The sequence below is a fragment of the Felis catus genome, chromosome A3 (genome assembly GCF_018350175.1).
Source record: "Felis catus isolate Fca126 chromosome A3, F.catus_Fca126_mat1.0, whole genome shotgun sequence".
Taxonomy (NCBI): Eukaryota; Metazoa; Chordata; class Mammalia; order Carnivora; family Felidae; genus Felis; species Felis catus.
The window spans coordinates 9,514,766-9,528,974 of NC_058370.1; the positions used below are offsets into that span (position 1 = coordinate 9,514,766).

General features: G+C 44.1%; 1 long non-coding RNA gene across 5 annotated transcripts in view; it reads right to left on the reverse strand.

Annotated features, from left to right (window-relative positions):
- Positions 1-14,209, reverse strand: part of LOC111559754 — a 496,575-nt gene that overhangs the window by 188,703 nt on the left and 293,663 nt on the right. The window lies entirely within an intron of this gene.

Below are 14,209 nucleotides of genomic sequence, written 5' to 3' on the forward strand. Positions count from 1 at the left end.
CTAGGTGGATTCTGCTTTTGTTTTGTTTTGTTTTTCCAACAAAAAAAGCAAACAGCATTAATATGACCTCCTGGGGAAGGAAAATTCAGACCGGGGCCATCTTGGTCTAACAGGACAATGAGCCTAAACATTCATGGTTGTTTAGGATGTTGTATATTCCCAAAATCAGTAGAATTTTTGATATGGTACACTTCATTATTATATATCAAATAATTTCTGCAATGATCTCCTAATGAAGAAGCAATCATAGCTTGTAACCCAGCAACCTATAAATATATATTGTATATATGTATACAGCATATACATATACAAAAACACATATACATAGGCATACATTTCACTCATATCTTGGTTTTAGCTGTGAATCATCAACTTTTTAAAAAAGAGAAGCTTCTCAGGGCACCTGGGTGGCTCAGTCGGTTAAGCATCCAACTCTTGAGTTCGGCTCAGGTCATGATCCCAGGGTTGTGGGACTGAGCCCTGCATCAGGCTTCCTGCTAAGTGTGGAACCTACTTGGGATTCTCTCTCTCCCTCCCTTTGCCCCTCTCCCTCACTCTTGCTCTAACTAACTAACTAACTAACTAAATAAATAAATAAATAAATAAATGGAAACTTCTCATGAAAAAAGATTTAGATCGCTGGCTTCTCTTCAAAATATAAAAGATACCACACCCACCTCCTTGAATGCTGACAATCCACGGGAGGTCAACAGCATGGCGTGTGCTCACCAGTTTGCCACACTCCCCACCACCCCCCAGTATGGATCCTTGCCCATTTCACACACTCAGGTTGGCTACCTGGAACCTGTGGGCAGTTTTGCTTTGCAGCTGCAAGTATAGATTCACTTTATCTTTTTCTTTGGCCTCTTCCTGCAGCCAGGCCAAGTCTCTTTTTACCTTCAAACACGTTTTCTCCAAATGCATCGCTCTCAGAAACATCTGCCCAACTAATCTTACCCAAATTTCTTAGGCCAGCCATTTTCTCCACTCAAATGTATCATATGTCACTTACGGCAGCATTTCCCAAAATGCACACCGTGAAACAATCTGTACTGTGTAGAGAAAAGAGAAGAATACTATGGTTGAATGAATTAACCAAATGCAGTAGTATACAATGTTAAGAATCTCTGCAGCTGTACTTTTCAGAGCCTATAAAAGGCAAATATGCTCTATGAGTTTCCAAGGTGGGGCAGGTATGTGAGCAAGTCCTCGTTTGCCACGGAACTCTGGAAAGCTGTGCTCTATTGTCATATTTGCTTGTCTTTAAAAAACTGCATATTCATGGCGTCCAATATTTTTTGCTACTTGTTTTCAACCACAGAGAAATTGCAGAGAAGGGAGGTCCGGACCATCATGGGGCAGGGTGGGGGGCAACTTTTTCTCTTGCACGCTAAGATCGTGAAAAAGTAAAATGTAACCATCATCAACACAAACACCTTTGCACAGAAGAGAAATCATTTTAATCACCCCCAAAATAGGAAAAACGGTGTCTCCATAAAGGACCACCCTTTTTAAACTGAATACATTTGGCTCACAAAATGTGTGCGATGTTTTTCTTATTTCCTTTATTTCATTGAAGATCTGCAAAAACTTTGTCACCGACTGTCACCAATGTGCAAAACTGAATTTGGGAAACATTGGTCTACATTACATTAAATCTGGCAACAACACCATCTCTAAAGCCACAGTGAAAATAGTTCACACATGAGAGGAGAGAGAGTCAGCTTCCAAGGCAGGGTTTGCTGTGCGGATGTGGAAACGCTGAAGCAGGAGGCAGAGAAAACAAGCCGGAGAGCAGGGTGGACTTGGCCTTGGAGGGGCTTTTGCGGATTCCTTTTGCTGACCTGATCTCACGTCGGAATTGCACCGGGGAGGTTTCACAATCTCGCCTCCACTGCAGGGGCTGCCCTTTGTGGCCTGGCATTGGTGGGAATGGGGCAATGCTCAGGATGTCAAGTGAATGACCTTAACAGGTGGGGTCAGAACAAAGAGAAACAGAAGTGGTGCTTCACGTGATGAGCCAGTGTAGTCTACAACCTTGAAAACAGGGTATTTAAACCATTTCAAGATGCAAGAAGTTGATGATGCTTATGGTGATTTTAAGGAGTAGCTGCGTAAGACAGCAATACGTCCCAGTTACCCATCGTGTGCACAGGTTTCGCCCTACGACTGGTGGGTTGTCACTTCTTGCTGGAGCACACTTCTTGAATTGTTCAAAGTAGGAACTTTAGGAAAGTCCTAATGTATTTTATAAAGTCTTTTTTTGTTTTTTTTTTTTTGGTGCCATTGGACCCTTAGCCAGTTGATTAGGAGGATAAAACATGGAGCCTCCAAATAATCCATTTCTATTTTTAAGGACTTTTTTTTTTTCCTTTTTATTGTTTTACACATTGGTTTCTCCTCAAGAGATTACTAAATCCTTGAGGGCAGGAATGGAAACACACATTTTAGGATCCTCACCGCCTGATGCCCACTCAGTCCTCACTAAACGTCTTTGTGAAAAACAGATGAATGCGAAACTAGGTACCCAATAACGACCAGAAGACCGCGTATTCCATTTTAGTTTCATTTGGCACTTTTATTTTGAGGTAATTGCGGACTCCCAGGCAGTTGTAAGAAGTAACTCGGAGAGCTCCCGTGCACCCTTAACCCAGTCTCCCCTAATGGTCACATCTTGCCGAACTGTGGCACAATATCACAATTGACATTGACACTGGCATTGATGCCCGCCACTAGAGAATGTTCCCATGTTCTCAACATTCCAAGGATTCCTCATGTGGCCACTTCTTTTCTGCCTCCAGGGAGAGGTCCAGATTCTCCATTCAGCCTCTGATGACACCAGCACAGGAGGGCTAAGATCCTTCATTCCTTCTGGATGAGGGGATTTCTAGCTCCCCACTGGCCTCTGATGATGACACCGCAGGGCGAGGGGAGGGACTGATACTGGGGGGCGGTGGTGGTCGTCCTGTCTCTCCCTGGTGTGTCCTCTGATACCAATCAGGTGGGAGTCCTGGGGCACCTCGTTACAGCCTCCTGAAAGGGAAGGATCAGCTTCCCATTAGCCTTTCCCGGTGGGAGTGAGGTTGGAGCCATATTTCTTTCTCTGGCTATTTAAGCATTTTCTTTCTTCTTAGGCTGCCCTTTTTTTTTTTTTTTTTTTTTTTTTTTTTTTTTTTTTGATCCGTGGGCTAGAGAGAACAAGTTTTTGTTGGGGCACTTTTCTGTGCACCTGTTGGTGTTGCTGGGTTTCTGGCTTCTTTGGCTCCCCGTGTGGGTTGTAGGATGTAAAAAGAAACCCCAGGGAAATCACCACCACATCATCCTTGAGCCCAGAGACCCGTGCTGCTCTGCCTCCTTCTCTTTGCTTTCTTCTCTTCAACTCTTAGTGTCTTCTTAATTTGGTTATATATACAATACCCAGGATCTTTACTTGGAATAGGGAAAATTACATATACTCTATCCTTCTGGAAATGAAAGCCTTCACTTTACATTTAAAAAGGGAAATAAAAAAAATGCCTTGACTTATAATACATTTCACTGTTATTCTTAAAGACTGGGTGTATGTTTTATGTAAATGGGCACTTATTCAAATATTATTTTGCTACTCATCCATCTACAAGCAGTTCCAATCAAAATCTAACTGTGAGTCAGGGGAACCCCATAGTCAATTTAATACATAATATAACTTCTATTTCAAAAACAAATTCCTACCCATCCTGACTTTCTCACTTGTGTGCATAAGATGTACATATTTACATTTTGATGTATTACTTTCCCAATACCTAGTACCCCTTCTTAGAGACAAATAATTTACTTTGAACTAACTTTCCAGAACATAAAAAAAGAAAGGTCAAAAACCTATAGTTAGAGAAACCTGTCTGGATTTGACTTCCATTCTGTTTAGCCACAGTTAACAAAACAAAATCCCCATGGAATACATTTTCTCTAATTTCTCCTGTGAAAACATGCTTTCTCTTTTTCTTTTCCTTTCCTTTCCTTTCCTTTCCTTTCCTTTCCTTTCCTTTCCTTTCCTTTCCTCTTTAGAAGAGAGTTCACAAATGTAAGAAATCACTGAAGCCCTTTCAAAATCAGGAAGGGATTTTCCAAACAGATCCATAGTGATGCTCTCTCATGTAGGAAATAATTTTATTTGAGCACACAGGGGAGAAACAATCATGGTGAAGGAACCCCTACACTGAAGGTGTTTTGATCACCCCTGCTCTCTAGCCAGGACCTGGACTTGACCATTCCTCTGGCTGTTGAAAGGGCAGGGTCTACTGACTGTCAGAGAAAAATACAGAGCTCACAATATGAGACCTAGAAGGTCATAACGCCGAGAAACTTACATAGCAGCCTCAGAATGTGGTAGACAAAAAGTGAGGCCCGAGGGTTAAGACAGGAAATTGGGGGCTGAAAATCCCCAATTAATCATAATCATAAAAATTGCAGTTTTAAATCCCCAAATACTAGAAACCTAGCTTTTAGGGTCATCAGAGTAACCAGAAACAGCATATTTTCCCCTATAACACACGCACACATATATACATCATTCATATTGGTTTTTTTAACTTCTAAGACACATCCTAGGTCAACATAATTCATAGCTCACTCTTCTCCCTGTTCTTCTTGTCTCTCCATTCACCATCTTAAATAATAGTCCAACGGATACCCTTAGTGATATCTACAGGAAAGTCAAAATCATCATCCAAGATCACATTCCCTGCTACAGACTGTCTTTACCAAGGTTCCCAGGAAGGAACCTTGTTATATTTTGAAGGATGGTTCCTAAGAGTTGAAATCAAACTGACAATCCTCTTCCAAGGAACACTCTGTAACTTGTCATCTCCACTGTCCTACTATGTGCCACAGATTAACTTGTACACACATGTCTCATAGAATTTATTACTCGAGTTGCTTTTGGGCAGGGGGAGACTCTCACACTTGATGTGATATCTACAAAACCTAACACGCTGCCTGACCTATTGTTAGTATATAATATTGCAAGAAACAAAGGAACCTTCTATCAACCGGTATCATTTAGAAAAAAACAAACAAACAAACAAACAAACAATAAAAAAAAAACCAGAAACAGAAAACCTTTAAGAGGCAATACCCTGAAATCATATGACCAAAGTGAAGAATGACAGGCCAGCCACAGTTGCCATGTGTTTCCAAATAGATTCTGGAAAGTTAGAAACAAACTGAACCGTCAACAGGGGAATAGACAAATTAAATGTAGGATATTTAGCAGTTTAAAAGGAATCAGCAAGATCAATATGTATCGACGTGGGGGGAGATCTGTGAAAGACAGTTAGTTGAACAAAACAAGCAAGTTGCAGAATGGTTTGTGCATTGTGATACTTTTTATAAAAGTAAAAGGAACTTCAGGCGATTCTGTGTGTCTTGTGTAAAAATAACCAATTCTATGTATTTTCTCAGGGAATATAACATAGACATAATTGATTTAAAAACAAAAAATGGTCAAAGGCCATATTTCAAACTCGTTAACGGTGGTTTCTTTGGAGGGAAGGAGGATGGGGATGGGATCAAAGGGGACTGATAATATTCACATTGTTCATTTCTGTTTAGAAGGACAGTTCTTTAATTACATGTATTCTTGCATATGTAAACGTTTTTGCCTCCTATACACTCAAAGTTGGTACCTTGCTGTGCTTAAAACGTTTGCAAATTGTGACCCCCGTGCTCCAGAATATCTTGGTAGGGTTTGTGGATTTTTCCCCCTTCTCTTTCTTCATTAAAAGCTGAGAAAAACATTTGTGAAGGATATTGCTTAGGCCAATCCTCCTCATTCTGGAACAATCTTATTGTTTGTCAACTGCCAGCTTTGACATTCTCTCTCACTTCCCACGGTCTGGCAGCCGAGAAGGAATCTGGAGCCAATTCGATTCTCCCCCTCTGAAGAAACAGCTTAGCAGTCTGCACTGTGTTTGGAGAGAACTAGTGAAATATGCATTTTCCCCCCTCTATTCTGAATGCCCAAGTGTGTTTGGGAAGATGGGAAAAAGCTGCCTCATGGCAGAAATGTGCTATCAGATCTGTAGGAAGAATTAATTTTTGATAAGTCTTGGTATTTGATGGGAGGTATAATGGTACGGCAAAAGAGATTCCTGTCTTCACTCCTTACTTCCAAAAGTCTGCCATCAAAACCAGGCAACACGGACACAAATATTTCATGACAAATATTGATTGAGCGTTTTATTTCTCAACAATTCTATGAACTAAGTCCTATTATTATCATCCTCACTTTACAGATTAGTAAACTGAGGTTAAGTGAATTGCAGAGGGCTATAAACTCACTATGTGACTGAGTTACAATTCAAACCCTGGCCTTTGGCCTTCTAGCTCAAGAGAGGCTCAGCCCCTTTTCACCACATTTCTATACTGCCTCATGTCAAAGTCTCTCCATGTTAGTGGTTGGCCAACAGAAGATTCTCAATGAACACTTCTTCAATGAATTAATGACTACGTTCCACCTGACAGACACTTGATTCAAGGACATTGTGCAAAACCAAGGGCATGGCCAACCACTCTATGTATATTGACAATAAGTTGGTATTACATTATCTGAAAAAAATCATCATGGGATTTGGAGATGTAGATACAATCCTAGCCCACTTCACAAACTTTGACAAGTTTCTGAGTCATTATAAGCCTCAATGTCCATATTTGTAGAAGAGGTGAAGTATGGTCAGCAGGACCCTAAGATGACCCCCAAGATTCCTACCTGCTGGTGTTACCTACCCTGTATCATTCCGTTTCCTGGACTATGAATGAAACCTGTAAACATGATGGGATTTCACTCCTATAATTAGGTCACTAATCAGCTGACTTGGAGTTAATCAGATGGAGATTATCCTGGGGGGGGGAGGGGGGCTGACCTAACCAGAGGAGCCTTCACAAGAGGATGAAGCTTCAGAGGGATGAGTTCCTACTGGCCCAGAAGTAAGCAAACTGCCATGTTGTGAACTGCCTCTGGGAGCCATGTGGAAAGGAACTCCGGGTGACTTCTAGACGACAGAGACAGTAGTCTCCGGGTGACAGCTAGCAAGAAAAGGGGAGCATCAGTCATACAACCACAAGGAAATCAACTATACCAACAACCAGTGGGCTTGGATGACCCGGGGACTTGGATGAGAGTCACAGCCTCCACCAACACGTGATTTCAGCCTGCTGAGACCCTGAGCACAAGACCCAGCCAGTCCAAACCCTGACTCCTGACCCACGGAACTGTGAGATAATAAATGTGTGTTGTTTTAAACTACAGAGTTTGTGTTAATTTTTTATGTAGCAATAGAAAACTAATATAGGCAGTGATACATCATATAATGACATGAAAATTAAATAATATAGGAGAACTGCCTAGCACATATGTGATCACAGTAAATTTGGGCCCCCTTCCCTCTTGGGCAATGTGAGGCTGCCTGTTTACTATCCTGAAAGTGAGCATGACAGCCCGAGTTCCAACAACCATCTTGGCCCATGAGGACAAGAACCATACTGGAGATGACGAGGAGAAGTCGAAGGGACCCCGGAGTCACTGCCCCTCACAGAACAACCCTGTTGACCTGGACTTACGTGTAGAAAGCACCACCTCTCACAAGGCAGTTTACTCTTTTGGAGTTTCCCGATTACTGCCAGCCCAACCCAATGTTGTTAACAGGTTCTAATCACTGAGGTACGTGACTCAATGTACGGCCTCAATCAGACTGTCACCAGAAAAAAATAGACAGTGCTGACTTTATTGGCAGGAGCAGGATGCCCTGGACTGTCTAGAGCAGAGAAACCCAAGTGATGCCAAAGGACGGGGTTGGAGGGGGGAAGCTTACTCCACTTATCGGCCAAGAGAAAAGAGATCTCCTCTTTAATTAGAGGAGGTGGGAGTGAAAAATAGGAGAGAGAGAAAGGGAGAGGAGAAAGGCACACAGCACTCCTCGGCACAGCTGCATTCCTCAGGGCCCCCAACCTACTTAAGAACCATCCTTCATCAGTATCATCATTATCTACTCCATCAGGAAGGGGGGCGTCAGCAAAGGAGGATCAGACTCTCTCACGGAGCTCATTTCAATGCTCACATCGCAGGCCTCTCCTTTGCTGGAGAGAATTCCTATTTTATCATTAAAACTGCTGATTGTAACCCTGCTCATATAGGAATATTGCTCACACACACAGAAAAGGAGCTAATGCAATCAAACGCAACACTAATATTAAATTACTGTAACTCATTTACCTTGCCCGCGCATCATGATCTCCCCCTCCCCTTGGCAAGAGCTTGTACATGCACACAAAATCTATAAACTCTTTCCAGGAATACAAAAGCATCCTCGATGATGTTGATAAGAAACAGGACAGTCACTCTCTCCTGACATATTTGTTCTTTAAAAACAAATCAATGGCACCGGGATTTGGCACCTGAATGCAGAACAACGACTTGATGAGGCAAAGATTGTCTTCATTAAGGACATTAATATTCATAGGGAGTAGAAAATCTGACACAAGAGAGGACTCACTAACCTTTTCTCATATTAGATTTTTACTTCTTAACACAATTACAGTCCGGCAATGACTTAATTAATGCTGCTTTTCGTCAGCCGCCTTTAAAGAGCTGTCAATTTGGTCCTGCAGAGGCTGTCAGCGAAATAGAAAGACAGTCATCTCGGTGAAAAAGACACAGGAAGAAATTCAAACACTTAATAGTATTCAAAGTGCTAAGCAAAGTCACATATCAGCCAGGATTAAGGAGAATTTTTGTCTTTTCTTTCCATCTTGTTTAAGTGAGTCTTGGCAATGGGGCATTGGATCTTGACTGTTGGGTTTGGAAGGTGCAGAGAAAGACAGAGCAAAGGGGGTGCAGGTGGAAAGCGAGAACCTTCCTGACTTAAAAATGTGGCACATTCAAGACCTACAGTCGAGGATGAGCTGGGCGATCTGCCCTTTGCCGTCACAGAACGTAGCAAAAGCATGTTGTCCGAACACCTCAGTCCCACGTATCTTTGACCCAGGTGTCACAAACGGAAGCTCTACACACCAAACTCTCCCCTGCGTTTCTTCTTGCATCGCACAGTGTTAGACATCATGAAAATAAATCATTGCCCAAGATGTAACATTTCAGGACGCTGGCTTTTCTGCAAAACTTAGGATGTTTAGCGACCCTGTTGGCCGTGACTATGGTGGCCCTCTCCAGCGTTCCCACCACTGCCTCCTCAGGCTGACACCTGTCTCATTCTTCCCTGTCCTTACCACCTGACCCCTCAGGGCACAAGCAGTGGCCTCTCTCCCTTCATCCAGTGTGGCTTCGGCCGCTCTCCAAACACAACCTCCATCTTCCCAGACGTCACCGCCTCCGCTCAACCCCAGGATCGTCCATTTGAACAAATGGTGCTGCTTCTGAGGGTGTTTGCCTCCGGTTATTTCTTGGCCGATATCGTACTCTTGTGACGTGGCTGGAGTATACCTCCCAGCTGTGAGCCTATGACTCAGTCACAGCACTATTGACATCTGGAGCCAGAGAATTCTCTACTGCAGGGTCTGTGCTGTTCGTTGGGGGATGGTCAGCAGTGTCCCTGGGCCCCATCCATGAAATGCTACTAGTAACCTCCCCATCTCCTCAACGTGCCAACCCAAAATGGCTCCAGACGTTGTCCAGGGTCCCCAGGGAGACAAAGTCACCCTCAGCGAAGAATCACTGGCCTACCTGGTCCCTTCTGTGTCTTCAGCTTCAAGGCCCCATCCTGAGCGAAGACGGCCCAGATTACTCTAACCCACACTCCCCTCATTCTCTGCTAGAGCTATACCTCCGCCTTTCACACACGGCATGCTGTACTTTCCCTTTGTTGTTGTTCAGTGTCTAGACTAAAAGCAACATGAGAAGAAATACTACTACAGGGGCACCTGGGTGGCTCAGTCGGTTGAGTCCAACTTCGGCTCAGGTCATGATCTCACAGTTCGTGGGTTCGAGCCCCACATTGGGCTCGCTGCTGTCAGCACAGAGCCCACTTTGGATCCTCTGTCCCCCTCCCTTTCTGCCCTGTCTTGCTTGTGCTCTCTCTCTCTCTCAAAAATAAACAAACATTGTTCTTTGCTAAACAACAACAAAAAAAAAGACTACTATAAATGTTATTGGAATAACTGGTTCAACATTTCACAATCCACTGTCAGGTTAGTTATGCCTCGTCAGCAATGAGTTGTTAGTACAGCCTCCTGGACGGCTTTGGGAGAAAAGGCACAACGTCACTATTCCTTCCCGGAGAAGCTCTCAGTGCGCAGGTCACACCTGCATGACAAGCAGGCGTCCTTGCTTAGGGCTGTGCCGTCCCGCTCTCCGAACAATCAAGTCCCACTTGCTACATCCTGGACCTTGAACTTCCAGTTTGGAAAAGGTGAACAATCATGTCGAGGGATGACAGTGTCGTGATGCCTTGATTTTTTCCCCCGCCCCGGAGGCTACCGGTATGGGTCGCTAAGAAGACGCAGAAGGAAACTTGCAGAGCTTCTTTACTCTGGGAAGAGTTACTGGAGGCTACAGCCCAGCAGACAGTCCCTGGCCCAGGGGAAAAGATGCGATGGGACTGTGTGGGGCGGCCGCTCCCAGTGCCCTTTGCCGTCAGCGCTGGTTTCTCAAGAACGTGTGGGAAATTTACACAAGGAACAAGGTATCTGACGCAAAGAAATTTCCTGACCCCTTTCCTTCGGTGACTCACTGTTTCTAGACCCTCTGATTCACTGAGATCTTCTTTTGATTAAAATTTATTAATTTTTTAAATTTGAGTATAGTTAACGCACATGTTACGTTAGTTTTAGGTGTACCATCTAGCGATTCAACTTCTCTCTACTTAAGCTGTGCTCCCTGTAAGCGTAGCCTCCATCTGTCGCCATACAACGCTGTTGCAATAACATTGACTATGTTCCCTACACCACACCTTTCATTCCCGTGACTCATTTATGCCATAACTGGAAGCCTGTATCTCCCTCTCCCCTTTTTGCCTGTCCCCCAAGCCCCCTTCCCTCTGGCAGCCATCAGTTTGCTCTCTGCATTTCCAGGTCTGATTCTGATTTTTGTTTGTTTATTCATTTGTTTTGTTTTTTACATTCCATGTCTGAGGGAGATCATAGAGTATTTGTCTTTCTCAGTATGACTTGTTTCTTTTTTTTTTTTTATTTTTTTAATGTTTACTTATTTTTGAGAGAGAGAGAGAGAGAGAGAGAGAGAGCGCTAGCAGAGAAGGGGCAGAGAGAGAGGGAGACACAGAATCCGAAGCAGGCTCCAGGCTCCGAACTGTCAGCACAGAGCCCAAAACGAAGCTCGAACCCACGAGCCATGAGATCATTACCTGAGCCAAAGTCAGACACTTAACCGACTGAGCCACCTACTTGCCTCATGTACCACAATACACTCTAGGTCCACCCAGGCTGTGGCAAAAGGCAAGATCTCATGCTTTTTATGGTTGCATAATATTCCATTATATGTATCAATCACATCTTCCTTATCTATTTGTCTATCAATGGGCACTTAGGTTACTTCCATCTCTGGACTATTGTAAATAATTCTTCACTAAACATAAGGGTGCATATATCTTTTCAAGTTAGTTTTCTTTGGGTAAATACTCTCACTGAGACATTCTTGCTTGTGATCTCTTGATTGGCCCCAAAGTGGGGGCTCACTGAGAGAGAAGGTCATCCTGGCTGGTGACCCAGAGTCAACATGAGTCCCTAAAAGTCTGATGGAGAAACATCCAGGGCATACCATGGGATTAAGGCTGGAGAGGCCTTGGATCCTATCATTCTGACACAGTGGGGATACTTTACAGAAATCAGGGAGCAAACACTTGAAACCCAAGAGGGCTAAACCATTGGATTCTAAGGTTAGGATATCATTCTGATCAAAGCTAAGATCTCAAGCAGCCAAAAGGCCTTCCTGCAGTCAGCAAAACCACGTAGGCTGCATGCGACCAGTGTTCAACGGTAACACCATGTGGATGCACCAGAAACAGCAGCAGCTGGGACCTGAGGTAGGTTTCCAGACTTCCCAACCCACCATTTCCCTCTCCAACTGAATCTTGAATGAATACAGCTCCTGGGACTCCGGGAGAAGCCATATGGGCATGGGAGACAGAGCAGGAGGGCAGCGAAGACTGCACGAGGGATACAGTAAAGTTTCTACTTACAAGCGTTTATGAGGCCTCGAGTAATTGACCAGAACCAATACAATAAGTGTGGCTGTTTTCATTCCTCACATTGTAGAATCTCCTGAGTCCAGTTGTGCCTGGCAGAGTCTGCCAATTAATCCGGCTCTGATGTCAAAGACAAAGGGATCTGTTATATGACCACCAATAAGGATAACTTAGGCTTTAAAGTTCAGAATCAGCCGTGTCCACTGCCCTGTGGACATGCAGGGCACGTGAACATGGAGGGCATGGGGAAGGGAGGTCGCTTCTCCATGGATGAGCATATTCACATTCAGACTGGCCAGTCCTAAGTTACGGAAGCAAAGAACTGACCACACCTCTCTTGTCTACCATCAGACCCTCGTGATGCACGGCCGCACATACAGGATTTGACACAGCCCAGATGTGAGTTCAAGTCCCAGCTCTGCCACTTACTAGCTACGTGGTCTTGAACAAGTACGCGACCACCCGAGCTCACCTGTACAACTGCCATGGTGACTTCATCCCGGTTAGCTTTCCCTGAGAAGGTCCCCTGTGACAAGAGAGGTGCTCTACAAGCCTCATTTCATATAATCTCATGCTATCTTTGAGGTGCGGCCATCATTCTCATGATCAAAAAGTGAGGGCGTTACCAAATTGTTCAGGATGATGCAGCTAGTAGGCTGTGACATCAGGATGTGAACTCAAGCTTCCTTAGATCTTGTGTTCCCACTACTGCCCTGCACGGCTTCTGTCATGGGGTTTGGGGATCATCAAACAAGATCAGGTGTGTAAGTCCTTAGCCAAATCTGTAGCACTTGGTAAGTGATCACTACATGCTACCTCTTCTTTTATTATTATTATTATTATTATTATTATTATTTAATGTTTATTTATTTCTGAGAGAGAGAGAGAAGCAGAGAGAAAGGGAGACACAGAATCAGAAGCAGGCTCCAGGCTCCAAGCTATCAGCACAGAGCCCGACGCGGGGCTCGAACTCATGAACCACGAGATCATGATCTGAGTTGAAGTCGGACGCCCAACCGACTGAGCCACCCAGGCACCCCAATACGTCTTATTCTTCATACACATATCCTACGCCTACACATTAACCCCTTCTTACCCCTTTCACTTAACTTACAGTGAAACCTTCTTTGTTCACTATTTTACCCTGGCCTGACTCTGCATGCTTCTGTCCTAGGTCACAGCCTTCCTCCTAAGAACTTCTTTTTCCTTCCTTTTAGAAAATAAGCTTGAGCTCATGGTCTCCTACCCACTCACATGCACACAGCAAGTATATTTTTTCATGCGATGCTAACATAAATGTTGGAGTTCCTGTCTAAAGTGGATATCTGGGACCCAGAATAGCATCTGAGCCCCTAATAAGACCTTCTCATGTTGGAAGTGAGGCCTCCTACACAACTGCATATACTGAACCGGTATTGGAAGTAGATTGAAAGCTTGTAGTTAACTACCACTGGAAGTTGATTTGGCCTGGAAATCGTTCCAGGGACTCAGGTCATATCTTACCATTATTCGAATCTGCAGATAAAATTATCTGCCTTTCAACTGTCATTGAGAGAAAGACATCCCGGTTTTCCCACTGCGGGACCACCCAATCCTTAGTGGCCCCACGGTACCAACGTGGCTGAGCTGGCGTGAGGTTACTTCTCTTCTCCTTCTGTCATACTTGAACCCGGGGAAATCGCATGCACAGGTGGCCCAGAAGACGCGCAGAGGGTGACCTGACCCATATTTATCATTGAAAGAACTCACTCATCTCGGAGGACTTTGTGTTTTCTGGGACTCACACCTGTCATGGGGAAGACTGAGAACACCTTTCAAAGAAAACCTAATTTACTTAAAGAAAAGTGTGTGTGCCCCTTCAACAATCTTTTTGTGTACTATTCCATGGACAGGATGATGGAACAGACAATTTCAGGCCAAGGCACTTTCCTAAGACACCTGTCTGCAGATAACTGATCATGACATACAAGTGTCTCGAACGCCTGGGAAGAGGGATTACAGGCACGCACTGTGATAGGCTG